The following is a 13,822-nucleotide window of genomic DNA, read 5'->3' on the forward strand; positions in this document are numbered from 1 at the left end:
GCCGGGAGCCAGTAAGAGCCGCCCGCCGCCTTCCTCCTCCCCTCTCCTGGCTTGGCTGCTGCTGTGTGTACGCTGGGTGCTGTGCAGCAGGAGGCGGCAGCCACCGCTCAGAAGACCACAGCACACTGCAAGAGCAGGCAACCTCCACCCCGAGGCCTGCGGCCTATCGCCATCCCTGCCCCCGCCTCCCTGGCTGGAGCAGCCGGCCCTGCAGCTGCACGAGGAGAGTGCTCGGGTCAGGCCTCGGCCCCGCACAATGAGCTGCCCCCATCATTCTCTGCCTGGTGTCAGCGACTCGCCGGGGAAGTGTCCCATCCAGCTGCACCAGGGTCACTGCTGCTGCAGCCCAGTCACATGCAATATCCCTGCTGCTGACACAATGGCTGGGCAGGGGGCCCCGCCCTTCGATGAGGATGGCCATTACTTATATCCTGCAGCTAGGGGGACATTGTGACATGTGGGGTCATACATGGCCGTGTACATGTGTCTGCAGCTACGTGTGTGTGTGTGTTTATGTAGGGCAGTACTCTCTGGTACAATGTAGAATTTCTCTATCCGCGGCACCCTCGCATCCACCCCTCTCCCACCCACTGCACCCCCGCACCTGCCCCTCCACCAACCGCAGCATCTCCAGACCTCTTGCCCCATCCGCCGGACCCACGTCCCTAAACCCCCGCCCCACCTCCGGAACCTCCTACCCCACCTGTGGCACCCCCGCAACCGCCCCTCCACCAACCGCAGCGTCTCCATACCTCCTCACCCATCCGCGGCACCCCCGCACCCACCCCTCCACCAACCGCAGCATCTACAGACCTCTTCCCCCATACACCGCACCCACGTCCCTCCCCCACCCTCCCCACCTCCAGAACCTCTTACCCCACCCGTGGCACCCCCGCACCTGCCCCTCCACCAACCGCAGCATCTCCATACCTCCTCACCCATCCGCGGCACCGCCGCACCAACCCTTCCCCCACCCGCGCCACTTCCGGACCCCCTACCCCACCTGCGGCACCCCAGAACCCGCTCCTCCTCCAATCACAGCGCCTCCGGACCCCCTCCACCATCCGCAGCCCCCCCTCCCCTTTGCAAGGGGCTACGCCCTCTTCACCATAGGACGACCCTTCGTTGTGCAATATTTAACCACTAACATGACTAGGAGTGCAGGTAATACTCCATCTCCTGCATAATAGCCCAGAGTGACTGTGTGGCTAACGCTGGCCACGGCTAGGAGCTCTCATTGGGTTAGCACCAGGGTAAATCCTCCCCCTGGTGACGTCATTGGTCACTTCACAACTTATTAGTGGCAATGTCGGATAGCGCTGCTGCGGCTGTGTGTAGGGGCCCTCCGCGCCAGAGTAACATGCACGTGCTGTGGCACTCTGGACCGCCATTTAGCCTCTGCCGCGCTGCTCCCGCTGCCCGGAAGCCGTGCCATGGAGGGAGCAACGTAGCGTGTCACTGCGGCTGGCTCAGCTGCATGCTGCGCCGCTACATTACCAAGGAGAGGGGGCATCTCCACACAGGAGACTACCAGCTGGACTTCAGTAAGTAGCGCCGCGGCATCAGCGGAGGGTTGCAGGAGCCCAGCAGTGTGCTGCTGCTCTCCCCTTTCCTGACGTGCAGAACACATAGCCCGGCTCTGCGGCGCCATGTGTCACCTATGCTGTGCCTGTGTGCCCTATACTGTCACCTCTGTGGTGCACCACCTGGATGCACCTCATGCAATCTCGCACCACTCCCAACCGCAGCACCACCACACCCTCCCCCACCCGCGGTGGCTCACGACCAACTCCCCCTGCGGAACCCCTGCATCCAACCTTCCCCCAACCACGCAACCCCCGCACCCAGCCACTGCATCCCCTCAACCACCCCGCCTGCAGCACCCCCACTACCCCCCCTCCCCCACCACGGTGCTTCAGGACTCTCCCCTACTCGCCGCACCCCTGGACACCCTCCCCCATCCACATCTATCTCGCACCCGACACTCCCCCATCCACAGCACCTCCGGCCTCCTCCCCCATCTGCCCCCCCTTCACCCTCCTCCATCCGCAGCCCCCCCTCATCCGCCCTAAGCACTCCCGCAACCACCCCTCCCCCACCCGTGACACCCCTGGCCCCCCTCCACCATCCATGTCTCCCCCGCACCCACTACACCCCCAACCACAGCACCTACTAGGTGATTCATCATGCTCTGCGTGCGCAGTTCACACAGCTGCAAGGGGCTACGGCCCCTTAACCATCACTCGCCCTTTGTCCGCACACTATTTAACCAATCACACAATTATGTGTGGAGGTAATACTCTATATAATCAACATATTGCATGCCCAAAGTCCGTGCAAGGCTTAAGGGGGAGCGATGAACCACCTAGTAGTTAAATATCAACCAAATGCTTTTGGCATAATGCTTTGTTTTTGTGTGTGTGTGTGTGTGTGTGTGTGTGTGTGTGTGTGTGTGTGTGTGTGTGTGTACAGCATACATATGTGCATGTTTATACAATGTTTAGTATAATTAATAATTATATATATATATATATATATATATATATATATATATATATATATATCCACTACCCCCAGCACTGTCTGCCCCTAACCCCCTCTTTGCACCCAGTACAGCCCCCGGGTGCTAGCTACCCCTGCCCCCTCCCTTACCATCACTGCCTGCCCCTAACCCCCTCCTTGCCCTCACCAATACTGCCCAAGCTGCTTTCTACCCTACACTCCGCACTGCCTGCCCCTGCTTACATCCAGTACTGCCCCAGCTGCTATTTACCCTTACCCCCTCCCTACTTCCGGCACTGTCTGCCCCTAATCTCCTCCTTGCCCCAGCTACTATGTGCCCTTGCCCTCCCTAACCCCCCAGTACGGCCTTCCCCTAACCCCCTCTTTGCCCCCAGTGCTCCCTCAGCTGCTATCTATCCTTACCCCTGCCCAACTTCCGGTACTGCCTGCCCCTAACCCCATCATTGCACCCCAGTACTGCCCCAGCTGCTATATACCTGTGCCCCCCAGCACTGTCCAAACTGCTGTCCGCACTTCCCTCCTTCCCGCAGCACTGCCTGCCCTTACCCACCTCTATCCCAACTTCTCCCTGCTTCCACCCCCAGCTCTACCCAATTGCTGCTTGCCCTTACACCCCTTTACTCCAACTGCTACCTGCCACCAGTACTGTCTAAGCTATCCCCCATAATATGTGATGGGACCCAGAAACAGTGGAGTAGGACGCCAAACTATTAAAATGAAGGGTCCCTGGGACCCACAATTTTTTTTGCTCCGTGCGATCACGGAACATCCTAGAAGATTGGGCCGGTATATTGTTAAGTGAGAGTCCAAGGAGATCAACTGCTCAGGTAGAGAGACACAACAGTCTTCCAGAACAGAAAAAGAGTACTCTGGCTCCCCAGACCCATCCTCCATCTCCTGCATATTTTGATATGAAATGGACAGCCACAGATAATTGAGCTATCCGAGGCATAAATCTGTTTTCCGAGTGGTAAATGGCTTGGAGAAGCTGTTCCATAGCATGGTCAGAAGATACAGACAATTTATGATAACAGAAACATTCTACAAGGTAGCCCTGAACAGGAGACTGGGGTGATCAAACCAACAGAGCAGGTGATAGCAAAAATCCATAGGACTACCTGGAACAGGAGACTGAAGGTAGGAGCTACACGGGTCATACTGAACTGAAGATGGAAATAAAAAGTCAGCGAGACAGACGAATGATTGAAGGGAACAGTTTAAGCAAATGACAACCAGGCTGCAGAAGGAAAGTATCAAAAGCAGGACTCCACAGAGTAGCACTTAAACGGAGACTGCGATGACCACATCGACAGAGAAGGTAATGATGACCGCTTAACACCAGCAGACCTCAATGCGATCAGGTGTCCAGTATCACAGGAGCAAGGAAGCAGGACAGCACACTAAGCAGCAGTCACCAGGACCCCAAAGGGTGGTCTTCAGTATGCCGGCGGTCGGGCTCCCGGCGACCAGCATACCGGCGCCGGGAGCCCGACAGCCGGCATACCGACACTTATTCTCCCTCGTGGGGGTCCACGACCCCCCTAGAGGGAGAATAAAATAGTGTGGCACGCGTAGCGCGCCACCGTGCCCGTAGCGTGGCGAGCGCAGCGAGCCCGCAAGGGGCTCATTTGCGCTCGCCACACTGTCGGTAAGCCGGCGGCCGGCCTCCCGGCGCCAGTATGCTGGTCGCCGGGAGGCCGGCCGCCGGCAGATCGTAGTGAACCCGGCCCCAAAGACACATGATACAGCATTAAAAATGGCAGCAGACGGAAGACCCAAGCAGCAGAGAAGCGACCAGAAGGAAGGAGCAATAAGCAGAACAGAACCCCAGTGCAGGAGAAGCCACAGGAGAGCAGCAGTCACCATAGAGGAAGCAGCAATCAGGACCCATCAGGTGGTAGAGGATGTCCCTCATGCCAGGTGGTCAGTGGAGCAATGGTACCCAGCACAGCACATGGAAGCACTCTGGTGTGAAGCTCAGGATCCAAGAAGGCTGTGGCTTGCAGGAGAATCATGCAGCGAGGCGGCACCACTGCGGATCAAGAGCAACACTGGCACAGGTAGGATCCAGGTAGAGACTGTCCACCATCAGGGGGGACCAAACAGCCAGAGAGACCCTCGCGGCAGGAGGAGGCAGTGTCGGACTGGGCCCTAAAGGGACCACAGGGGAATGCAATGGCAGGGGCCTGCTGAAAGGGTGTGACCAGCCCTGGGTAGGTGTGGGGTCATCCCACATTACCACAATATCAATAATCTATAACCCTTTTGTTACAATCTGTGCCCGCTTTATTAAAAATATCAATATTCTGTGACTTATTATATTAGCAATAATTGGTGCCCTTTTTATAGATTAGCAATAATCCACATGGGCCCCTACCATTGCATATACAATTGAAAGCAAGGCTTTTCCTATCCAATTGCCAGGGAGAAACAGCGTTCATTTCAATAGGAACAGTCCCATGGGCTGCGAGAAAAAATAGGAATTTAATACCTACCGGTAATTCCTTTTCTCGTAGCCATAGTGGATACTGGGGAACTGTAGTTTAGTACCATGGAGTATAGATTGTGTGTGTGTGTGTGTGTGTGTGTGTGTGTGTGTTGGCTCCTCCCGTCTATGCCCCTCCTACCAGACTCAGTCTAGGAAACTGTGCCCGAGGAGACGGACATACAACGAGAGATGAAAACAGGTACAACAGCAGTGAGGCAACAAGCCAACACACAACCATAACCGAAAAGGAGGGCACTAAACAGAACAGAGGATAGCAACACCAACCTACCAAGGATAGCAAAGCTATCCCAACAACATAAGTGGACCGCAACGGCGGGCCAACAAAACACTTACTCAGGTAAGCAGGAATCGAAGCACTGAGGCGGGCGCCCAGTATCCACTACGGACTACGAGAAAAGGAATTACCGGTAGGTATTAAATTCCTATTTTCTCTTACATCCTAGTGGATACTGGGGAACTGTACTTTAGTACCATGGGGAAGTCCCAAAGCTGCCAAACGGGTGGGAGAGTGCTGAAACGCCTGTAACACCGCCTGACCAAACTGAAGGTCATCCTTGGCCAAGGTGTCGAACCAAAAGATCTTAACAAAAAGGTTCTAACCAGACCTACTAGCAGCTCCGCACAACTGTAAGGCTGAGACACTCCAGGCAGCCGCCCAGGAAGAGCCCACAGATCTCGTTGATTGGGCCTGCATAGACGTCAGCAAAGGCAGAGCCGCCGAAGCATAGACTTGTTGAATGGTCAACCTGAGCCAACGAGCAATTGATTGCTTAAAAGCCAGACGACCGATCTTGGTGGCATCATAAAGGACAAACAGTGAATCAGATTTCCGATGACGAGCAGTCAAACCTTCAGAGCCCTCACCACATCCTAGGACTCTGGACCAACGGAAGCGTCAGACAACACCGGAACCACAATGGGTTGATTCACGTGAAAATATGACACCACTTTTGGCAAAAACTGAGGTCGGGTCCTGAGTTCCGCCCTGTCTTCATGAAAAATCAAATAAGGGCTCTTATAGGATAAGGCCCCCAATTCAGAGACACGTTTGGCAGACGCCAATGCTAGTAACATCACAATCTTCCTGGTAAGAAATTTCAATTCCACCTTATGTAAGGGTTCAAACCAGTCCAATTAAAGAAAGGACAAAACCACAGTGAGATCCCACAGAGCCGTGGGAGGTACGAAGGGCGATTGCATACGAAGAACTCCTTTTAGGAAAGTCTGTACTTCTGGCAACATAGCAAGTTGTTTCTGGAAGAAAATAGATAGCGCAGAAATCTGTACTTTGATGGAGCCTAAACATAGGCACATATCCACTCCCGCTTGCAGGAAAAGTAGAAAGCGACCAATTCTAAATCCACGGGAGAAACCTTTCTACTTTCACACCATAAAATAAACGTTATGGTAAGAACTTACCGTTGATAACTGTATTTCTCCTAAAGTCCACAGGATAACATACGGATATGATGAAGCGACAGCGGATTTGCACCAATCGGTCAAAGCTTTTCGGCCTCCCAGCATGCAGCGGGCTCGTCCATATATCCCCGCCTCTGGCTCAGGCAAATCACTTGTATTCCCAAAGCTCAAGGCAGGAGCATCATAGATAGTCCTAATCAGGCGAGAAGAACACACATACACAACCTTCCATACAAGAAGGAAGAAGTTAGTGAGTAAAAGTATCCTCAAATCGGGTGGTCTTCAGTATGCCGAATGTCGGGATTCCGGCGCACAGTATACCGGCGCCGGAATCCCGACAGATATTCTCCCTCGTGGGGGCCCACGACCCCCCTGGAGGGAGAATAAACAGCGTGGCGCGTGTAGCGCGCCACCGTGCCCGCAGCGTGGCGAGCGCAGTGAGAGCCTTTGCGCTCGCCACGCTGTTGGTATGCCGGCGGTTGGGCTCCTGGCGCCGGTATGCTGGTTGCCGGGAGCCCGGCCACCGGCATACCATACTACACCCCTCAAATCAGGTGCGTCAGGGTGGGATCCCTGTGGACTTAGGAGAAATACCGTTATCAACGGTAAGTTCTTACCATAACTTATATTTCTCCGGCAGGGACCACAGGTTATCCACAGGATAACATTGGGATTTCCCAAAGCAATTTAGTGGTGGAGACGCTCCTGATTGGACAGGAGAATCCTTCGCCCGAATTCAGCGTCGTGAGAGGCAAAGGTATCCATGGCATAATGTCTAATGAATGTGTTAATGGAATACCATGTGGCTTGCCTTACATATCTGTTCTGCTGAAGCACCATGTTGTGCTGCCCCTGATGGACCTACCTTACAAGTAGAGTGAGCAGAGACATTAGCCGGAACAGGTAGATCAGCTTGAGAATACGCTTCTGAAAGTCATCCGAAGCCACCCTGCCAGTGTCTGCTCATCAGCAAGCCATCCTCTTTCTGATGGCACTGATACGGACCACGTTCAGCGATGCCTCTCCCACAGAAATATATGTTATGGTAAGAACTTACCATTGATAATGGTATTTCTCCTATGTCCACAGGTTTCCACAGGATAACAATGGGATATGATGGAGCGACAGCGGATTGGCACCAAACGATCACAAGCTTTCAGTCCTCCCAAGATGCAATGGGCTCATTCATATATCCCCACCCACTGGCTCAGACAAATCAGTTGTATTCCAAAGCATTTAGGTAGGAGCATTATGTAGAACCCTATTCAGGCGAGAAGAACACACATGCACAACCTTTCATGCAAGAGGGAAGAGTTTAGCGAGTATAAAGATCCTCAAATCAGGTGCGTCAGGGTGGGATCCCTGTGAAAACCTGTGGACATAGGAGAAATACCGTTATCAACGGCAAGTTCTTACCATAATGTATATTTCTCCGGCAGGGTCTACAGGTTATCCACAGGATAACAATGGGACTTCCCAAAGCAATTTTTAGTGGTGGGGACGCTCCTGATTAGATAGGAGAACCTTACGTCCGAATTCAGCATCATGAGAGGCAAAAGTATCCAAGGCATAATGTCTAATGAATGTGTTATTGGAAGACCATGTGGCTGCCTTACATATCTGTTCTGCTGAAGCACAATGTTGTGCTGCCCATGAAGGACCTACCTTACGTGTAGAGTGAGCAGAGACATTAGCCAGAACATGGAGATCAGCTTGAGAATATGCTTCTGAAATAGTCATTCGAAGCCATCTTGCTAGCGTCTGTTTAGTAGCAGGCCATCCCCTCTTGTGAAATTTGTAGCGGATGAAGAGAGAATCTGTCTTTCTGATGGCACTGGTACGATCCATGTAGATCCTTAATGCCCGGACTACGTCCAGCGATGCATCTCCCACAGAAAATCCCGATTCCTGAATAACCGGGACCACAATATCTTCATTAAGGTGGAATACAGACCACACCTTAGGAAGATACCCAGACCTAGTTTTGAGAACTACTTTATCTGGATAACATCAGAAAAGGAGATTAACATGACAGTGCTCCTAAATCTGACACTCTTCTAGCTGATGCCATAGTCAGCAGAAAGAGAACTTTAGCTATCAACCATTTAAAATCCACTTTATTTAGTGGTTTAAACAGAGCAACTTGAAGGGCTTTGAGGACTAGACTTAGGTCCGTTGAATGCGCAGCATTACCTGGGAAAAGTGCGCACATCCTGCAGTTTGGCATTTTTCTTTCAGAACCATACAGTCAATGCTGACACTTGTATTCCCAAGGAAGCCACCCTTAAACCTTTATCCATTCCTGCCTGAAGGAATGCTAGAACCCTGGAAACTTTGAAAGATTTCGGGTCCATACTTCTTCCATTGCCCCAATGAATATAGGCTTGCTATATTTGGTGATAAATACGAGCCAAGTAAGTTTTCCTTGCTCTGAGCATCTGTGAGAATCCTCTGGACTTCAGGATATAAATTTCAAGAGCCACGCCATCAGGACAGTCGATCTAGATATCTGTGATAACAAGGACCCTGCCTTAGTAGATCTGGGCGTAGAGGAAACAGAAATGGTATTCAACATCTTCTGCAGATCAGTGTACCAACGCCTTCTGGGCCACGCCGGGGCTTATTAGAATACCGGTATCTTTCTTGTATTTTCCTCACTATCCTGGGTAGCAGGATGATTTGAGAAAACACATAAGTGAAATGAAGTTCCCATTAAAAAGACGTCCACAAAGATCACTCCCTAATCCTTTGTTCCTGACCCTATTATGGCTCTTTGTTGTTCAGATGGGACTCCATGAGATCTATCTCTGGCCAACCCCACTTGTCTACCCGAGTCTGAAATGACTTTAGGGTGCAAAGCCCATTCGCTTACCTGAGAAATCTGCTCTTCAGTTTAGGACTCCCGGAATGAACCCTGCGGACAAGGCTGGAAGATGGAGTTCTGCACACTTTAGTATGTGATTTACCTCCTCCCTTGCTGTTTAGCTGTGTGTTCTTCTCTGAAAGTTGAGGTACACTACTGCAATTTCCTCGTCCTTGCGGATCTGGACCAATTTTCCTTTAGGAGTGTCCCGTGCCTGAATCAGGACCCAGTATATGTCCCGAAATGCTAACAGGTTTATTAGCAGGCAACTTTCTTCTGTGGTCCATAGTCCCCGGAATCATAATCTTCTGGACAATGGCCCCTAAAGCCTGGCATTTGTTGTCAGGATCTCCCAACCTGATATCCAGAAATGTGTCCTCTAATCTAGATGGAATGTCTGTAGCCCCCAGGCTACTGACTTTCTTACATTTTTTGCCAGTACCACGTACTTGTTTGTGTATTGTCCATCTGGCCCACCTACACCACCTGGTATTCACAGGTGGTCTACTCTCAGAGAATTTAACCAGGCACAACACTGCTTAACTTTCAACATCAAATGAGATTGGGCATATCCAGTGTGATGCGGCTGTAGATGGAAACAGATGCTGGAGAGGTCTTGAGTGGAATTGTGCCCACTCCTCCATGTCTATCCATCAAAACCATAATTCGCTTTGCTGCATGAATTGATATTGTTTGACTATGTAACATCTCCCCTACCTTTACCTTGGATATCTTGTTCCGAGGTAACTATTTTCTGCAGACTTGAATTCAATACAGCCCCACAGTGAATCATGTTACGGAACCAGAGATGATTTTTGCCAATTTATGAACCACCCGTGCCTCTGCAGACAAGTTATTGTGTGTTGTAGATGGTACAGAAACCCTTCCTGTATTTGTGAAAGGATAAGAAGGTGGTCAAGGTATGGCAATTTTCTTATCCTCTGCTAGCGGAGATAAATTGCCATAATCATTTTGGTAAATAGTCTGGGGCTGTGGCTAACCCAAAGGGTAAGGCCTACAACTGAAATGTTGCTGAAGGATGGTAAACCTTGAGATAACACTGATGGACAGTGCTATAGGTGCCTGAAGGTAAGATCCCTGACTTATCCAGGAATACCATGTAATGTACTGGCTCCCCACCAAACTATGGAGTGCCATGTGTCCATGTGAACAGTGGTACCCAAATTTATCTGTTTAGACATTTTGAAATTGAGAATGGGGCGAGGGATCGTTTTTGACACAGGTGGGAATAAACCCCCCATTGTGCATGGTTTACTGGAATGACTATTCCTGACAAAAACATTTTCTGAATGCTGCATGCAAATCCCTCGCCTTCGCCTCTACCCGAGACGGGCTGAAACAGAAGAACCTTTGAGGAGGATGGTTCTAGAAGGGAAAGTATAACCTAGAAATACCACTTCTTGCACCCAGGCATGTTTGTAGACTGCTACCAGATCTTTGCAAACTGAAGAAGTCGACCCCTTATCCTTTTGGAGTCCCTCAGAAGGAGGCCCGCACCATCATGCTGATGGCTTATCCTCTGATTTGAAAGCTGGCCCTCTGGTTGCCTTTGCTTCTTTGCCTTACCAAACTTATTGTATTGAGGCTGTTACGTTCCCTTATGACCGACAAGGCCAAAACCGAACTCCTAGGTTTGGGGTTATATGTGGAAGGAAACGTAACCTTCTTGGAGTCTGTTTCTGACTCCAGAATAACTGTTAACTCCTTCCCAAACAGAAACTTCCAGCCAAGGCAAAGTTTCCAGAACCTTCTTAGATTCTGAATCAGCTTTCCATGTATGTGAGCCAAACTGCTCTGCGCACAGCTACTGTTATTGCTGATGCTCTAGAACATTAGTGTCCATATGAGCTATATGAGATTTTTGCTCCCTTGCAGGCACTGAAAACCTGTCTTCCAGTACCTCAGCCCAATGTACCTACAGCACCTGGTATTTCAAGGTGGTCTCCCTTCCAAGAACTAACCAGGCCCAACACTGCTTAGCTTCCAAGATCTAGTGAGATTGGGCCTATCCAGTGTGGTGTAGCCGTAAATTGCAAGGGGAAGTCATGGCTGGCCTTATGACTGCCCCAAAGAGAATATGGTCTTTCTGAAAACCAATCCTCTTTTGACAGCAGAGGCCATATAGATTTTTGAACGATCAATGACATGCATATCTATTTTGGGAGGCACTTCCCTATTTTAAACAGTCCCCAGCTGGAAAAAGATATTGGAATCCCATTTACCGGGCATTCTATTTTATTGGGTGTAACCCAAACCTTTTTTCCATATTCTGCTCTCGTGAAGAGGCCCTTTTGGGACGTTTAAACACAGGTGCCTTATTTTTAACCCAGGCTCTGCTGCCTTTATTGACAGACTAGCCTTTTTTTGCTCTCATTTATTCAGTTTATTAATTTAGCGGATACCTTTTACCTGTTCTTCGTATGCTGAAGTAGATTATATAGAGCTTTAATTGTCTGATGATTATCATGTGTAGCCTGTGAAGTCGATGATTTAATTACCTTCGGTTCATCAGCTTGTCTTATTGGAGAAGCTGTTGGGGATATACTATACTGCAAGTAGTGAGCTGCATGGCTTAATAGTGTAAGAATTAACTTTTCAGATAAACTGGACAAGGTCTGTGCAAACATCGCCCCAATGAGTCTATCAATACCTGATGTAGATTAGGGATGTATTATGCTAAACAGCAAACCATTTTACACATAAACCATCCTGTACCAGATCATAGAGGATAATACAATTTTTGCAAAACAACAATATATGAGTGTTGGTGTTACTGTGAGTGTACCCTCGTCACCTTTGCCGCTCTTAGACATGATAAATAATCAGCACTTTCACAGTGTACTACACAATTTGTGACTGTAACCACTTTTTCCTAAAGTGATATCATCTGTAACCCTACCCATGCACCTGCATTAAGGATCAGAAGATCAACCGACAATCATTTATATTTAGTCAGCAATCACACTAGCAGTCACATGTTATATATTAGTCATATGAGCATATTATCAACTAAACACACATCTCAAAGTATGTAGGAGTATATATATTACTGAATTCTGTTCTATACAGATCTTTAATGTATTCAGACGCATTGCAAAGAAAACCACAGTAATGTACACAGACTCATATGCAATAGGCACTATAGTTAACTATTCATACTAACAAAAGTAGATAAAAATTTAGTGCTGTACAACCCGTACTCAGAGTGGGATACAGGGAGACTTACCTCACTTCCAGGATCGATCAATACATTAGCGAGCGCTGAGTGGATCCAGATGCTACTAGTGTACACTGCCGCTCCGGGAACTTTTAGTGAACACAGACGCTCAGTGAACGCACTGTGCATGTAGACGCATCGGTCTGCGACCCAGTCTCCTCGCGGTGACGCTTAGTGTACACAGACGCAGTGGCCTATGCTGCGACTGAGACCCCTCGTGGTAGCGTCTGAGACGGAAGTGAAGCAATCAGTTCATGGCAGGAGACTCGTGGAAACTGGTCATAAACTGGGGGGGAGGGGCGACCAGGAGAGCATCTGACTCCCCACCGCTGACATCAACACTAGGGATCGCAGCCTCATACTAATCCTGGTGCCTTATGATCCCTAAGGCCTAGCGCTGGAGAACCCGTGGTGGCGGCGTGCCAGCTACTGTTTGGTAGTCTCCTCCCAATACAGTGCGGCTATGTCCGTATTCCCCTTCTAAGTGGAACCGATGCCTTACCTTCTCCCCGTGCTCCGGCCACAGCCTGGTAACGTCGGCTGGACCTGCTAGTATATCCGACACAGATGCCCGTCGAGACAGCACTTGTACCGTGGGTAAGCGTTGTTGCGACCCGGTGGAGAGTTGTTGGAGCGACTCTTTTCAATATGCGTGTAAGACGTTGTTAGGAAAGATCACTCAGAAAACATAGGAAGACTATAAAAATAAATTAATAAAGCTTAGGGCTGCCAAAGAACAGCAGCCCTGTGAGCATGGTCCGGCTCCTGCCGTACCGAGCAAAAAACTGATTTGCCTGAGCAAGTGGGCGGGGATATATGGACGAACCCATTGCATCCTGGGAGGACTGAAAGCTTGTGATCGTTTGGTGCCAATCCGCTGTCGCTCCATCATATCCCATTGTTATCCTGTGGATAACCTGTGGACCCTGCCGGAGAAAGGCCCGGTACCTGGAAAGCAAGGACTACAATTTCTTTGTTAAGGTGGAATTTAGACACCACCTTCGGAAGAGACTCAGATCTAGTTCTTAGAACTGCTTTATCTGGATAAAAAAAAAAAAAAAAATGGGGAACGACATGACAATGCCCCTAAATCTGACACTCTTCTAGCTGATGCCATGGCCAGTAGAAAGAGAACTTTAACTGTCAACCATTTAAGATCCACTTTATTAAGTGGGTCAAATGGGGCAACTTGAAGGGCCTTTAGGACTATATTTAAGTCCCAAGGCACTGTAGCAGGAACAAAAGGAGGTTGAATGCGCAACATTCCCTG

At 49.9% G+C, this 13,822-nt stretch overlaps 1 pseudogene; it reads right to left on the minus strand.

The window, feature by feature from the left end:
* Positions 1-11,247: 11,247 nt before the first annotated feature.
* Positions 11,248-11,366, minus strand: LOC134940853 (5S ribosomal RNA; annotated as a pseudogene).
* Positions 11,367-13,822: the final 2,456 nt, after the last annotated feature.

Source organism: Pseudophryne corroboree, chromosome 1 (assembly GCF_028390025.1).
Source record: "Pseudophryne corroboree isolate aPseCor3 chromosome 1, aPseCor3.hap2, whole genome shotgun sequence".
Taxonomy (NCBI): Eukaryota; Metazoa; Chordata; class Amphibia; order Anura; family Myobatrachidae; genus Pseudophryne; species Pseudophryne corroboree.